A 14,222-nucleotide genomic window follows, 5' to 3' on the forward strand; every position below is an offset into this window, starting at 1 on the left:
CAGCATATTACCTTTACTTTAATTCAATAAGTGCTCTTGTAATTGGATGGAGGTGCGTGCTGTGCTGCAAATAGTTTTGATCTTTAACCTTGCTGTATCTGCGTGTATATGAAACAAAGTTTAAAAGGCTGAAGTTCAAACAAAACATGAAAAAGTAATTAAAGGCAGAAATGCTGAGCAAAACAAGGTCGACCCTCTGCAGGGTTACGCTTCACCAGCTGCTTGATGCTCTGTGAGTAGAATGGCAGCAGGTGTGACCACAACAGGGAAATAAGGTGTATGCAGAGACTGGCAAACATGGAAGCACTCTGTTTTGAAAAGATGTGACATTATGCTTTTCGAACACAGCTGTCTCTGTTGTGTAATGGTTCAAAATTAATATCATTACTATCTGCTGGGTATGAAGGCTGTTTGCTCACTCACCATCAAACACATAACAAAGCTCACAATGTAGAGGCTTGATGATTGTTATTGTGAAAGAAAATGATTATACCGTACCAATTTGTTGCTGCCATTAAATGTGTGGCATTCTCAGCGAAGTAAAATAAAAACTGCCAGTGATAAAACATGAGGCTGGCAGGATGGCCATAGATACGCTCACTCGCCTCTTGGTCTTGGACATCTTGGTCCTGGTCCTGAAAGTCAGCAGCCTTGGTTAGAATCCAGACCCAGCTATAAACTGTCATCCCGGTGTTTCACAGGCAGGGTGATTCATCAATGTCTGTGCCATCCCTTGGATTGACGTTAAATTGGGAGTCCCATCTGCTGACATTTGTTGGTGGACGTTAAAGATCCTGCGGTGTAATTCGCAAAAGAGTATGTGAGCTACTGCCGGCACCATTGCCAAATTGCTAATTCCTGTCCCAACTACTGCTGGGAAGGCAATGGAAGACCACCCATTTGAACCCTTGCCAAGAAACTGCTTCAGCAGCACCGATGCTCTGTAACAGAGTACGCTACATCAGAATCAAGAAGACATGCCCACCTTAGTATCTGACACATTCATGCTTAAACTACTCATGACACTTGTTTCATCAATGGTCTTTTGTGTCGCTTGATGTTTGAGTGCAATTTTTTAGCTTGAATAAAACATAACGTGAAACAGCTAAATTTAAACAAAAGGTGTATATTTGTAAAATTTTCAGCGATTTATGCTTGAAATGGAAAGTCAAGTCTCATGAAGAGCAAAACAGACGATTGGTGGGGTTTTGATCAACTCAAAAGGGGTATAAGGGAGTTAGCAGATTGTCAACAGATGTACAAATGTAACCTGTATGAAAAAGTGAATTATTGGAGGAAGTTAGTGGAAATTAATTTTTTTTTATCATCAATGGAAATGACAGACATCATGAGATAGCAGTGAGATGTAACCTTGAATAAGTAGAAAGAATAACATGATTGAGCAGCCGCAGGGAGGTGATTACGCAAGTGAGAAAGAGAGAGGGACAAAGGTGAGCGAGAAGCCCGGACCTTAAAGGTTGACAAAGAAAGGGTCGGGAGACTAATTCACTCATTCTGGTGGAGCTGCGGAGGAACAGAGTGCTGAAATGGTAAGGAAGGAAGACCGCTTGAGCGATGATACAAGATTTAAAGATCACCAATTATTAAACGATGATAAAGCTGGAGGACCTGAATGACAACCTCATGATCAAGTAATGCCGATTTTCAGATTTTGGCCTCCATGGCTTCCAGGAGGATGAGGTGGGATGCAAATGCACTCACCCACAAGGGAAACAAGTAGTCCATTGTGATTTGATTAAAAGCTTCATTGCCCATGGGAAGTTCAGCAGAATAAAGGAAGGATATTGCTGAACACAGATTGCTCAGTCTGGACCTGGATTTATCTTACAGATATGGTCTGTCCAGGAGAAGTTATGGATTATGGTGAGACCCAAGAGTTAAAGGGACTGAACCTCCTGAGGTTCATCGCAAGTACATAGGTGGCTTTCCTTGACAACCCTTGTGGAGAGAAACCGCTAGGATATGAGAAACCGCGGCTGCTACAATGCCACTGGGATAGGGGAACTGCTTGAAAGTGTCAAATCAACTGCAAAATGGTAAAAGTAATTTACCAAGAAAACAGAAATGCCATTCATGAAAAACAAGAACAAATTTGGGCCCAAGACGATGTCTCGAAGCACAGAAGCCTCCACATGCAGAGGGGCTGATAACACTGAACAACAAAATTTTTTTTACTGGAGATGTGTAAAGTGATTTAGACTAATTTGGGTACGCTGATTTCAAAAATCATAACCGTTTTGCTGTATCACGTCAGGATTTTCAGTAACAGAAATATTCCCATTGCCTAGAAGTCAGGATTTCAATGAAATTTACAAAAATTCATTTATTCATTTATTTCATCATGAATGCTTCAAAATTATAGAAATTACAGAAAAACTCCACTAGAATGTAATTAAAAATGCTTTAGGCATTTGGCTTTGCGTTTGTGCTGCTCCGTGTCAGTTTCACGATGCAGGAACCAGCAGAAATCGCCCATCATGTTCGGGTTGTGCCGCCCTTGGTAACGCGTCTCCATGAGTGAAATCTCTTGGTGGAATCGCTCGCCGTGCTCGTCCGAGACTGCTCCCAAGTTGTCAGGGAAGAAGTTCAGGTGCTGGTGTAGGAAATGGATTTTCAGGGACATCCTGGAGCCAAGTTTCCTGAAGGACTCCAGCAGCTGCTGCACTATTTCTTCATAGTTGTCCGCGCGCTCGTTCCCCAAGAAGTTGTCCGTCACAGCTTTGAAGCTCCTCCACGCTGCCAGCTCTTTGGGGTTTAGAGTTGTCGGAAAAGTTTCGTCCTTCATAATCTGTCGGATTTGCGGTCCAACAAAGACACCAGCCTTGATCTTGGCCTCCGACAAGGTGTTGCCAAACTTTTCCTTGAGGTATAAAAACCCACGCCCATTCAGATCCATTGCCCGTACAAAACTTTTCATCAAGCCGAGCTTTATGTGGAGTGGTGGAAGGAAAACCTTGGCTGGGTCGACAAGGGCGACATGCTTCACGTTGTGTCGACCAGGTACATGCTCTTTTCGCTCTTCCCAATCTTTCTTCGTCCAGTGATTCTTGTCGTCTCTGCTATCCCAGAGACAAAGGAAGCACATGTATTTCGTGTAGCCTGACTGCAGCCCTAACAACAGCGCCACCACTTTCAAGTCTCCGCAGATGTGCCAGTTGAAGTCATTGTACTTGATGGAATCAAGCAGCTGCCACATAGTCTCACAGGTCTCTGTCATGCCGAACGCGTGAGCCAGTGGGACTGATGGTTTCTCGTTGCCATTGTGGAGCAAAACAGCCTTCAAGCTGTTCTTCCCCGAGTCGATGAAGAGGCGCCAGTCTGCAGGATCGTGATCACACCCAAGTTCTTTCAACAGACCGTTGATGTCACTGCAGAATGTCATCGTGTCTTCCATCTCAAAGAACTCAGCCATGTCTCTGTGACGTGCTCTGAACAAGGATATCTTGGTGTTAGGTTCAAGTAGATTCCACTGCTGCAGCCTTGATCCAAGCAGCTCTGCCTTCGCCTTTGACAGCGAGAGATCTCTTACAAGATCATTTAAGTCTCCCTGGTTCAGAAGGTGTGATTCTTGAGTGTCGGGTTCAAAAGGTTCATCATCACCATCCTCTTCACCACTGCTTACAGCTATGTTCTGATCAGCTGGAGGTGTTGGAACGGGGTTCTCGTCATCATGACGCACAGGTTTACGAGCAGAGACGCAGTCAGCGTACTTGATGTGACCTTTATTCTTCTTGTTGAAGCCGGCGATGCTTGTGCAGCAGAAATAACAATCATCATGATGATTCTGCGGCTCACGCCATATCATGGGCACCGCAAATGGCATGCTCGCGCGCTTGCCCACCAACCACTGAGTCAAGGTTGTGTGACAGCTTGTGCAGCAGATGTGTGGTGCCCAGCTCTGTTCTTGGTCCCCCACCTTACACCCGAAGTAGTGAAAGTAGGCGGCCTTCATTTTCACTGCTGTAGATATACTTCGCTGTTGATCTTTTTTGGTATACCGACCACAGACATAACAGAAGTTGTCAGGATGATTGGTACAGGAACGCCTACTCATCTTTATCTGAAAGAAAGAAATATAACACAAGTTAACAACAATTGTACGAAATAGACATGTTAAAGACATATGTAAATTTCATTGAAATCCTGACTTCAAGGCAATGGGAATATTTCTGTTCCTGAAAATCCTGACGTGATACAGCAAAACGGTTATGATTTTTGAAATCAGCGTACCCAAATTAGTCTTCATCACTTTATACATCTCCAGTAAAAAAAAAATTTTGAAATTTGTTGTTCAGTGTAATGCACTCTCAACAGTTACACCCTGTTAGCTATTGGAGAAAGTCAGCCATTCGGGCATGAAGGCAGCTTTGGATGCCACAGGAAAAGAGCTTGGCAAACAGACACAGCTCCCAGACTGTGTCAAAGGTACAACATATGCCAAGAGAGACAGCCCTGACCTGTTTCTGATTCCAAGCCACCATAAATTGTTTTGAGAGGAAAATCAGCTTGTCCAGAGCAAAATCCAAACTTGTGATCAGTGGTTCGACTGTTGGAAAAAAGGAATGATTTGAAGTCAGCAAATATTTAAAACATGAGGGGCAGCAGTTGTCATTTTACTTTTCTTAAATTAGTATTGCTTTCCACTATTTTTCTTATTATGCAAAGCAGGTTACAACTTATCCGTGATCGATTAGATTTGTCATTGGAACTTCATTGTGATTGGGAGTGGTGTTTAGCACTTTTTAAGTAGATGAGAGATGACCCAAAGTTACTTGTGGAGAAGAACAGCCATGTTTACAACTTGGTGGAGTAAGTTTTAAGAACATCGGTACTGGTGCCATCAGGACCTGTAGTGAAGATATACATGTCTTACAGAAACATCTTGACCTTCTCATGTAGAAAACTCACAGTTTGAAAGTGGCAGTTTCTTAGGGAGAACAAATATATTACAGGGAGGGATTACTGGACAAGCAGCCCTCAATGCATCTCAGAACCCATCCCTTTCACAACAAGCGAAGAGAAGATCTACCCACCCAATATTGAAGAGCCGCAGCACTTTACGAGAGCAGCTCAAACCTATATCACAACAGATCATGGCCTGAGCAATCACACGTGGAAGATGAAGCAATGGCATACCTACCAACCCAGCGGCCCTCGGCAACACCTTCCCTGCTCCACTAAGCTCCCTAGTTGTGACCTGTCTAGGAAGGAATGGTGTCGCCTTAACCCGCTCCGAATGGGTGTTGGTAGATTCCATCACAACATGTTCTCCTGGAACTTTGGTGATTCATCTGACTGGGAGTGTGGCCTCCACCAGGCTGCAGATCATCTTGTGCAAGACTGCCCCATACATCACCTTGACTAGATAGTCAGGGATGTTAGGGCATTATAGGGACTGTTTGGTTCAGATTCTTCTAAAAGCACCAAATTTGGCCCATATGTCACCCATACCATACTTTTTCGATTTTAGACGGGCGCCAAGATGGGCGCCCCCGGGACCGCCATATTGGCGAAATCCAATTATGGCCGCCATCCGGGTTAGAGGTCATTCGTAGTTAAAAAAAACCAAAAGGGCTAGAATCATTAATAATACCACTTTTTAGGGGTTTTCGGTGTCGGGGAATCTGTTCCGATTTTATTTCAACGATTTGAGGTCAAGGTCACCCCTCAAAGTCACCCTAAAGGTCATTTTGGGGTCAAACCCGGTGTTTTTGGGAGCGTCATTTCAAAAATGGCCTGCCTACGGCCTCTATGGCCTATCTGGGTTATCAATTAAAAGAACCAGTTAATCATTTAGAAAATAAGACTTGAGTGTTTTTAATTTTGAATGTTTTAAATTTTGATTCGTAATGTCATAAACTTTTTGTTTCATTTTTAAGATAATACCAAGTCTGTGAGCGTCGACGTGTCCAACAGCGGCGGTGGTGCATGATGCCATCGGAGCTGTGACGTCTACCCTATCTAACGAGACTATCCTATCCCTGTTCTCGCGTGTTCAGGAGTGGATCTGGAACCTGCGACTCAGCCTGCTATTGTGTCGCCGTGATGACGAGACGAAAGTTCATCGCGACGACGAGCCGACATAATATGAGTGTCAAACTATTTCCTCAACCGAAATTATGAATTGGGGACTGTTGTCTTTGTCAATCGGACAAAACTGGAGAAGCCTTGCAAACTCCGAAGGAGGAGGGACTTGTATCACTTGAGAGAGATCTCAAAGACTTCAATGCTATCAATGCCAATGATTTTCCTTCTCGTATCAATGCCACGATTAGTCATTTGAATGATGGGTCAGGTATTGCAGCAACTCTTAAATCGCATAAGGCTAGGTATCACAAAACTTGCAGGAGTTATTGTAGTAGTTCTCGTGTCAAGCGGGCGAGAGAGAAGCTCGACAAAGAAGCCGGCTCTCAGCATAGTCCCCAAAAAAATCAGGTCATCTGGGGAATTTCAGCCTCCAGCCAATGTCAAGTGTTGTGTAATCTGTGAGGGGGAGGACCAGGCCAACCTCCACAAGGTAGTAACTGAAGTCGTAGATGCCAATCTAAATAGTTGGGCAAAGACGAACAAAAACTTTCATTTACTTGGCAGACTGGTTGCCGTAGCGTCTGATGTACATGCTGCTGATGCCTATTATCACCATCAGTGTTATGTACGTTTGCAAGACGCCGCTCGCGCTGCCGAGTGACTAGAATCGGTGGGTCCCGCACCTCCGCCCTTGCGATCCCATCATCTGGACTCAAATTGTAGCCCTGATCGAACATTCAGACACCACAATATTTAAGCTCTCAGAGCTATGCGAGATGTATCAAAAGCTTATGAGTGATCAAGGTCGCCCATGCCGAGACAAAAAAGAGCCACACTCAACTCGATACAAGGATCACCTTCTCGACCTCCTACCTGAATGGGCTGAGTTTTCCAAGGGGAATGAAGGCAGGAAGGATATTTACATATCTCACAAACTGAAGGTGGTTGATGACATGGCCAAGACATATATGTCTCAGATTGGTCAAGAGGATGCACTTACGTTCATGTGGGCTGCAGTGATGATGCATAAGTTTTGTCTGCAGAGTCAGGAGCCTTTCGACGGCCCCTTCCCCCTTAACTGCCTCACGGCTCCAGTCAATGAGGAGATGAGGAGTTTCTTCAACGTAGTTCTCCGGGGCCCGTCAGCTTTTCGTGGACGTGAGAAGATCAGTGGTGACGCCAATCTGGATGCACGGGAGAAGATCACATGCAACATCTCGCAACTGCTCATGGACAATACTAGTAAGGGTACGCACCATGCAGTCAAGACGTCTGCAGTACGGCACAACAAGGAGCGAGAAACCCCCTTCCCCCTGTATCATGGCCTCAAGCTGCACGGACACGTACGGGATAAAAAACAGATTGGGATTGACCAAGAACAGGGTATCTTGGTATCGTACAATCGCGTCATGGGAGTGAAGCGCGATGTTGCGAGTGCGGTGTGTGCTCGCCATGCTCAGGATGGGGTGGGGGTACCCACCAACAGCCGTCTCAAGGTCTTCACCACCCACAATGTGGATAATATAGAAAGTAAAGCTCAGGGCAACTTCTCACTGGACGAGTTACACGGATATCTCCTGAGCGCACACAGCGGCGTTTTGTCAGCAGATGTTATTCTCAAAGTATTTTCATAAAAAATTGTTCCTGAATAATTTTTGTTGAATTTTTAGTAGTACCACTTGTGATCTTTGACATATGAACCCAAAATGAGGTGACCATGACCTGAAATCATCAAAATGAGATCAGAATCAGATTCCCTGACCCCGGAAACCCCTAAAAAGTGGCATTATTCATGATTCTAGCCCTTTTGATTTTTTAACTACCATTGACCTCTAACCCGGATGGCGGTCTTGATTGGATTTTGCCAATATGCGGTCCCGGGGGCGCCCATCTTTGCGCCCATCTAAAATCGAAAAAAGTATGGTATGGGCAACATATGGGCCAAATTTGGTGCTTTTGGAAGAATCTGAACCAAAAAATCCCGATCATCCTTGACTAAGAGGGAGGGTGGCAAAACTGTAGTACCAGACCACAAGGGCCTGAGGCTGGCTGGAAATAGCTAACTTCATGTCGCACACCAACATCTCAGAGAAAGGCCACACGAAAGAAGAAGATGGGGGAAGGAATGGATTTGAGGATCTCACCTTGGAAGCAATTACCAAATTCAAACATTTTGCCCTGTTACATGCATAGTCTGCTTTTGAGCCTTCTGTAGAGCATGAAGTAGTGAATGTCCTGTGAAAGATGTGTTTATGTTAAACAGATACTACCTGCTGGAGCACCAGTTACCTCTAAGGAGTGATCTAACACGTTAGATTTGAGCCTTCTGATGTTGAAGGCCCACACTGTCAGGGATGGAGGAGATATGAGTGCTGGGGGGGGGGGGAGGTAGTGGGAGCTTCGGGGTGAGGAGAGGGGAAGAAATGGGCAAGTGGAGAGTTAGGGGGTAATAAGAGATGGGAAAGTGACATTGGCATCGGGTTGAGAAGCTATCGGGGTGAAGGGGCAATGGGGGAGGATGGAGAAGGTTGGAGGGAAAGGGGCAGCAGATAAGGAAAAAAAAATGAGCACAGCAGTGGAGGCAGAGTGTGAAGGGACAGTGGATTTTTTTGGGGGGGGGGGTAGTGGTGATAGCAGGGTCAGTCTTAGTGATTCTGCATCCTTGGGCAAAAGTCAAGGATGGGGCCCTCCTTTATTCCCACCGAACCCACTCTGAACAACAATAAAGCGCCAAAATTTCACAATGCATGTCCCTTCAATAATGCACCGCAGTTTGAGATTTGACTTCAATTGATATCTCATTGTGAGTGCATTTTATTGGGCTTGAAAATCAACATACTCTCGCTACAACTAGGTAAAAATGAGGTTAGTAAGGTAGATAAGTTTTCTACCTGTTGCAGCAGAAGTATCAAACAAGTCGAACTCTGATGGCCTTAGCTTCAGTAAATGTTGATATTGTTACGAATTCTGGCCCGCCTGGCGTGCGATCGGCCACGTAACTCTAATGGCAGCCGCGTCACACACCGGACGGACAATTCAGTCGTGACCCTCCTGGAACTACCGCCAGGAGACAGTCATGGGTGGGGGTTTAACCTCACCACAACCCAGTCCGCATTCCACCCGTGCGAAATAGGGTGAATCGCCGAATGTCGATAAACCTAAATACCCGCGCGGGTAACCTACCGAGGGGTTGCACCACGCCGCAGGTCGGCTTAGGACACGAACCGCTTAAGCGGTTCGTTCCATGCTACAGGGATAACCGAGCGGTGTTATCGCCGACCTCGACGGTTCGGATTATTTATTGGGTGTTTAAAACCCACTACCAATCATTCCACGATTCAAGATGGCCCTTTCAAAAGAGGGGAAGGATGCAACGAACGGGAAAAACATTTCACAAGCACATTTATTACACATATAACACAAACAAGCAAGGGCAGTCATGCAATATGTACAGCAGGAAATGAAAGACGTTGCGACCGACTATTGCATTAAATGTACAGGCACTTAAACAGGTTTACTTCACGGACTGGCACCACAAACACACATACAAAAGCCCAAAGAAAAGAAAACCTCCCTTCTGCGGCCGGTGAACCCTCTCCGGCACTCTACTCGTCTGCACGCGCAGGTCCACCACAGAACGCCTGCGGCGCCTCCCGTCCACGTCTCCGAGGCGTCGCCCGGACTCGCCACCGGCCCGCGCCTTCACCGACAGATCGCTCAATGCCAAGACGAGAGGTATCGAGAGAGAACTCGACCTTGACGACAAAGAAAGAGAGATCCAGCATGACCCCAACAGAGAGGATGACGTCGACGACCCAGACAAAAAAGGACTTGACCTCGACCACCAAGAGAGCGAGCCCTGCGTGCGGTCCGCCTTATATAGCGCAGGGCTCCGCCCTTCGCTCCTCCCCGTTTTCGGCTCCGCCTCCCTCAGAGAAAGTTCCTGAAAAGGGGCGTTCCCTCACCCTGACCACCTCACGCCGTGCATCCACCAATCGGCGGCGAGCTGCCCTCCCCTTCCCTTCACACCAAGCGCGGGGAAAATAGGCGGGAAAAAACCCCACAGGCCTCACAAGAGTTTTTGTTCTGCCAATCCTTCGGAAACCATCTTACCGTGGTCCGCGGAGGATGGCGTTCGTAAGTGGGCGTAGTGGCGAAGATGGTGGTGATTGTTGTGGGGGTGGTGTGAGCGTGGTGGGCGTTGTGGCATCGTTGTTTGCGTGGAGGTTGTTGCAATGGTGGCTCAAAATAACGATAGATAAAGAAAAACGGCTATCTCAAAGGGTCGCAGCCCGGTGAACACGAATAAATTCCCTTTAAACAATGGTGGGGACCTATCTGAACATAAACTTACCGGCATAGCTAATCGAAGGAACCTTTATGGTGGATTGCGAATTTCCACAGCCGTAACAATATAATATCATCCTGAGATTCTGAGATTGTTGATCTCAGAAAAGGTTTGATGAGCTTTAAGCAAAAAAAATGGTGAAAGAGATAGTCAGGAGAAGTTGCAGGGCAATGCTGAAGTTGGCATAAAGGTCCAGCACGTTTTCTCTGCACATGTAATTTGGCATCTCCACTGGAGAAGAAACATGGCCTGGGAACACATTTGCAGGTCCGCCTTGATCTCAAGTGCCAAGCCCTCAGCATCAATGTCCCCCAGTTTCTCTTCCATGTTCCGGCAGCAATCCTCCAACGTACCTTTCCCAATTGTCCTCTTCATGTCTTTGCCGGAGTACAAAAAGGTGTATAAATGGAAAAATTCTGCCAGTTGTGAACATTTTTCATTCAGACTGGTAAATCTAAGAATCTTTCATTCAGATAAGACTAAGGGGAGGAAAAAAAAAATTCTGATTGAAGCGTTGCTTGTGGGTCACCAGGGCTTTCTCTCTTCCCTCGTACAGAAACATGCGAGTTTTTTTTTTATGTGGTCTTTCTTCTGGGAATGTCATTTCAATTCCAGTCTTCCTGCAATTTCCCTTGCGTCTGTTTGTGTGGAGGAGAGTCTACTCTCCCTGTAGCTCAGCGTAACTGTTCTGACTCCATCGGCCTCGCTTTTCAGTGTTTCAATAGAAATCTGAGGGCTCTGGAAGATTTTGCTGACATGGTTTGCTTGTACCAAATAATTGCTGACCGGATGAAATGCCAGGAACCGATTTCCTTAGATAGACTCGGTTATGTACACGCTGTCTCACCATCTTTTTCTCCACAGCATACTAATCATCATCATCATCACATCATTTGAAAGCCTTTATCCCTGAGCAGGGGTCAGCTTTTTGCGGGCTCCAATCATGGTATCCTTTCTTGTGGCAATGTTTTTTTTACGGCCGGATGCCCTTCCTGATGCCAACCCTTCAGTCACCTTCAACCCTGCAGGGATAATCACCAGTACACTGGTACTCATTTCGCCGACATCGGAAGGATGACAGGCTGAGTCAATCCCCCTGATGCTAACTCTGTGGCCAGCGGGGCTCGAACTCAGGACCCCGAGAATCCCAAGCCACCGCTTTAACCACGAAGCTACACCAGGCTCCCCACAGCATACTATGTCAGTGCAATCACCGCCTCCAATATGTCTGCTATCTGATAGCGAAGTGCCTCTACACAGTCAATGCGACACTCCCCTCGTGTGGTTGAGAGGCCTTTAACAATTAGCTGTTGACGTATGCTTGAAGAATCGACCAGCGTCTCAGAGATGAGCTGAAGAGGTTGTACAGTCGTTAAAGAACCCCGAAAAATCTGACCGAAAGCACAGATGATTTTGCAACATCTGCCATCACCAGGTTGAGAGTGTGATCAGGGCTGCCGAGAGCCAGAATGGGCCCAGATGTAATCCTAAGTGAAGGGCCCCCTTCAAAAAATGTTTGCAATTTCAAACAACCTACACGGAGGTTTCCCTATTTTCATCGTCAGAAACACATGCCGTATTTAAGGGTAATTGGGGTGAATAACTCACTTATTCCTACATGCGTATTCGTTTAACCCATTTAATCCGGATGGGGTGTGGCCAATACTGCTGTGTTCATTTACGTCATTAACGCAATTGTTATTATGTAAATTGTTCCCACAGTAGTTTATTTTATGAGGGAGGGTGTCACTGCCCGTGCCGGGGAATCACCGCGAGCGGCTTGGAGGGAGATACAAAATAAAGTTCCCCAAGTGTTTTATCGTCACAAACAATTATATGAAACAAAAAAAATTTAAGGAATAATTATGGGCCATGAAGGTCCATGTCCCAGGGTAGTTGCCCCACATGCCCTACCCCCACCTCTTGGCACCCCTGAGTGTGACTCCTGCAAGGAACATACAAAGCTTTCTTTTTAGCTCGAGCACACTTTCCTGCACTTTTGTTTACGTCTCTACAGGTTGCTTCCGTTGTCAAATGACTGTGTTCCACAGTCTACAATGTCCAGCTTTAGTTTGGTCAAGTGTCCATGGAGACCACCACAGAAGCCCTTTTCTGCAGTGTCTTCAACTTAAAGAAATTCAACAAAGTGCTCCGATATGGAAGCAACCACAGATGTCACACGTCAACTTTGTGTAATGTCACTGACAACCGTTCAGAGTGACTCACATCTGGGGTGTAGTGCATAACGACTGAAAACTATTTGGCCATTTTCACTTTAATCAACAATTGCATTTGAAGTTTTTTTTTTCTCCAACGTGTGCAATGTTTTAGTTTGGGATACGTTTACCCAAATAGTGATCTTTCATAGCCCCCTTTTCGATTCTCCTCACATGGTTGTTCATGAGCGGGTCAAACTTGGCCATTAGTTTGATCTGCCCAAGGAAGTTTCCATTATGCGAGTCATGGAGCTTTTCTGAATGTCCATGGAAGGCTTGATTGTGTTCAGCCAAATGTGTCAACAACTCGTATCTCTGTTCAAGTGCTAACATTTCCTGGCTGGTATTGTCAGTTGCTGTGCCTGTGTTTAATCTAACCTGCAGCTGGCGCCAGCTCTCCATGTTTGTTACGTGTACTCTGGAACATTCGTGGTCACTTAACAGGCGATTGAGGTGGTTCCACATACAAAAGCCCTCCCTGGACAAACTATTCTCAAGTCTACAGCAAAAACAACACACCGAATCAGAAGACTAAGAATAAACTAACAATGTTGAGTAATTTTCTCACCAGTTTTCATTGTCATTTTGCAATGGACTTTGGTAAAACTCTGTGGAACCGGATCTTTGTATTTTGAGGAAAATCCATGTCTGTTATCTGGACTGACCATCTTCTAACAATGTCACAGCATCCTGCGTCGCTTATGTCTTGCGGCCAAAGTGCCAGGTCATCTGAGAATATCCGAACGCAACTTGCAGCGTTGCTGTAGCAATGTCACCCTCATCGCGAGGAGCAAGGCCGTCTGTGAAACTTCATTGTTGTTCGTCTTTCGGCTGCTCCCGTTAGGGGTCGCCACAGTGGATCATCCGTTATGATCCGCATACTGATTTGGCACAGGTTTTACGCCGGATGCCCTTCCTGACGCAACCCTGGTCACCTCTTACGACACAGGGATAAGGATTGGGTTTCGCCATGATTCCGGGCTGCCGTACACCCTCCCATAGCGCGGCCCAGCGCAAAGCAGAGCTCCCGTCCTCAAGCGATCCTCCAACCCAAGCCTCCGAGTAGCTGGATTACAGGCGCACGCCACTACGCCCGGTCTATGAAGCTTCATTCTGTTGCTGATAGTCTCTCTCCCTTTGTGGTGACAGTTTTGCTGCTGGAAGTTTCAACCAATGCTTCTGCTGCAGCAGCATCCTCAGTCGGAATGGTGAAGCTTGGGTCTTTCACCGATGGCGCTTCTTCTCCCTCTGTGACTACAGTAGGCCCAACGTTACCACTGCTGCTTCATTCTTGGTTTTACTTTTGAAGAAATTAGTAACTTTTTGTAAACTTCCATGTAATTTCTTCTCTACTTTTTTTTTTCTTTCCATTTTTCTGCCCCACTTGGATCATTTTGTTTCATTGCTTCTCGCTAACTTTGCAGAGGTAGGCCATAAAATAACGTCAGCCCGATTGATGACATGTGTGAATCATTTTTACAATTTTTTTTATTTTAACGACTGACGAATAGCGTTAGCTCGATCGATCACGCATCGACATGTGGGCATCATTAAAAAAGAAAAATACAACCTACGGACGCGAATGGAATAGTTCCATTCGGTAGACAAAG

The 14,222-nt window shown here is 45.9% G+C and overlaps 2 pseudogenes; one reads left to right on the forward strand and one right to left on the reverse strand.

Annotated features, from left to right (window-relative positions):
* Window positions 1–6,128: 6,128 nt before the first annotated feature.
* Window positions 6,129–7,794, forward strand: LOC147015994 (uncharacterized; annotated as a pseudogene).
* A 5,770-nt stretch (window positions 7,795–13,564) lies between these two features.
* Window positions 13,565–13,710, reverse strand: LOC147015995 (signal recognition particle RNA; annotated as a pseudogene).
* Window positions 13,711–14,222: the final 512 nt, after the last annotated feature.

The sequence above is a fragment of the Eptatretus burgeri genome, chromosome 12 (assembly GCF_056783735.1).
Source record: "Eptatretus burgeri isolate ZD-2024b chromosome 12, Ebu_testis_v1, whole genome shotgun sequence".
Classification (NCBI taxonomy): domain Eukaryota; kingdom Metazoa; phylum Chordata; class Myxini; order Myxiniformes; family Myxinidae; genus Eptatretus; species Eptatretus burgeri.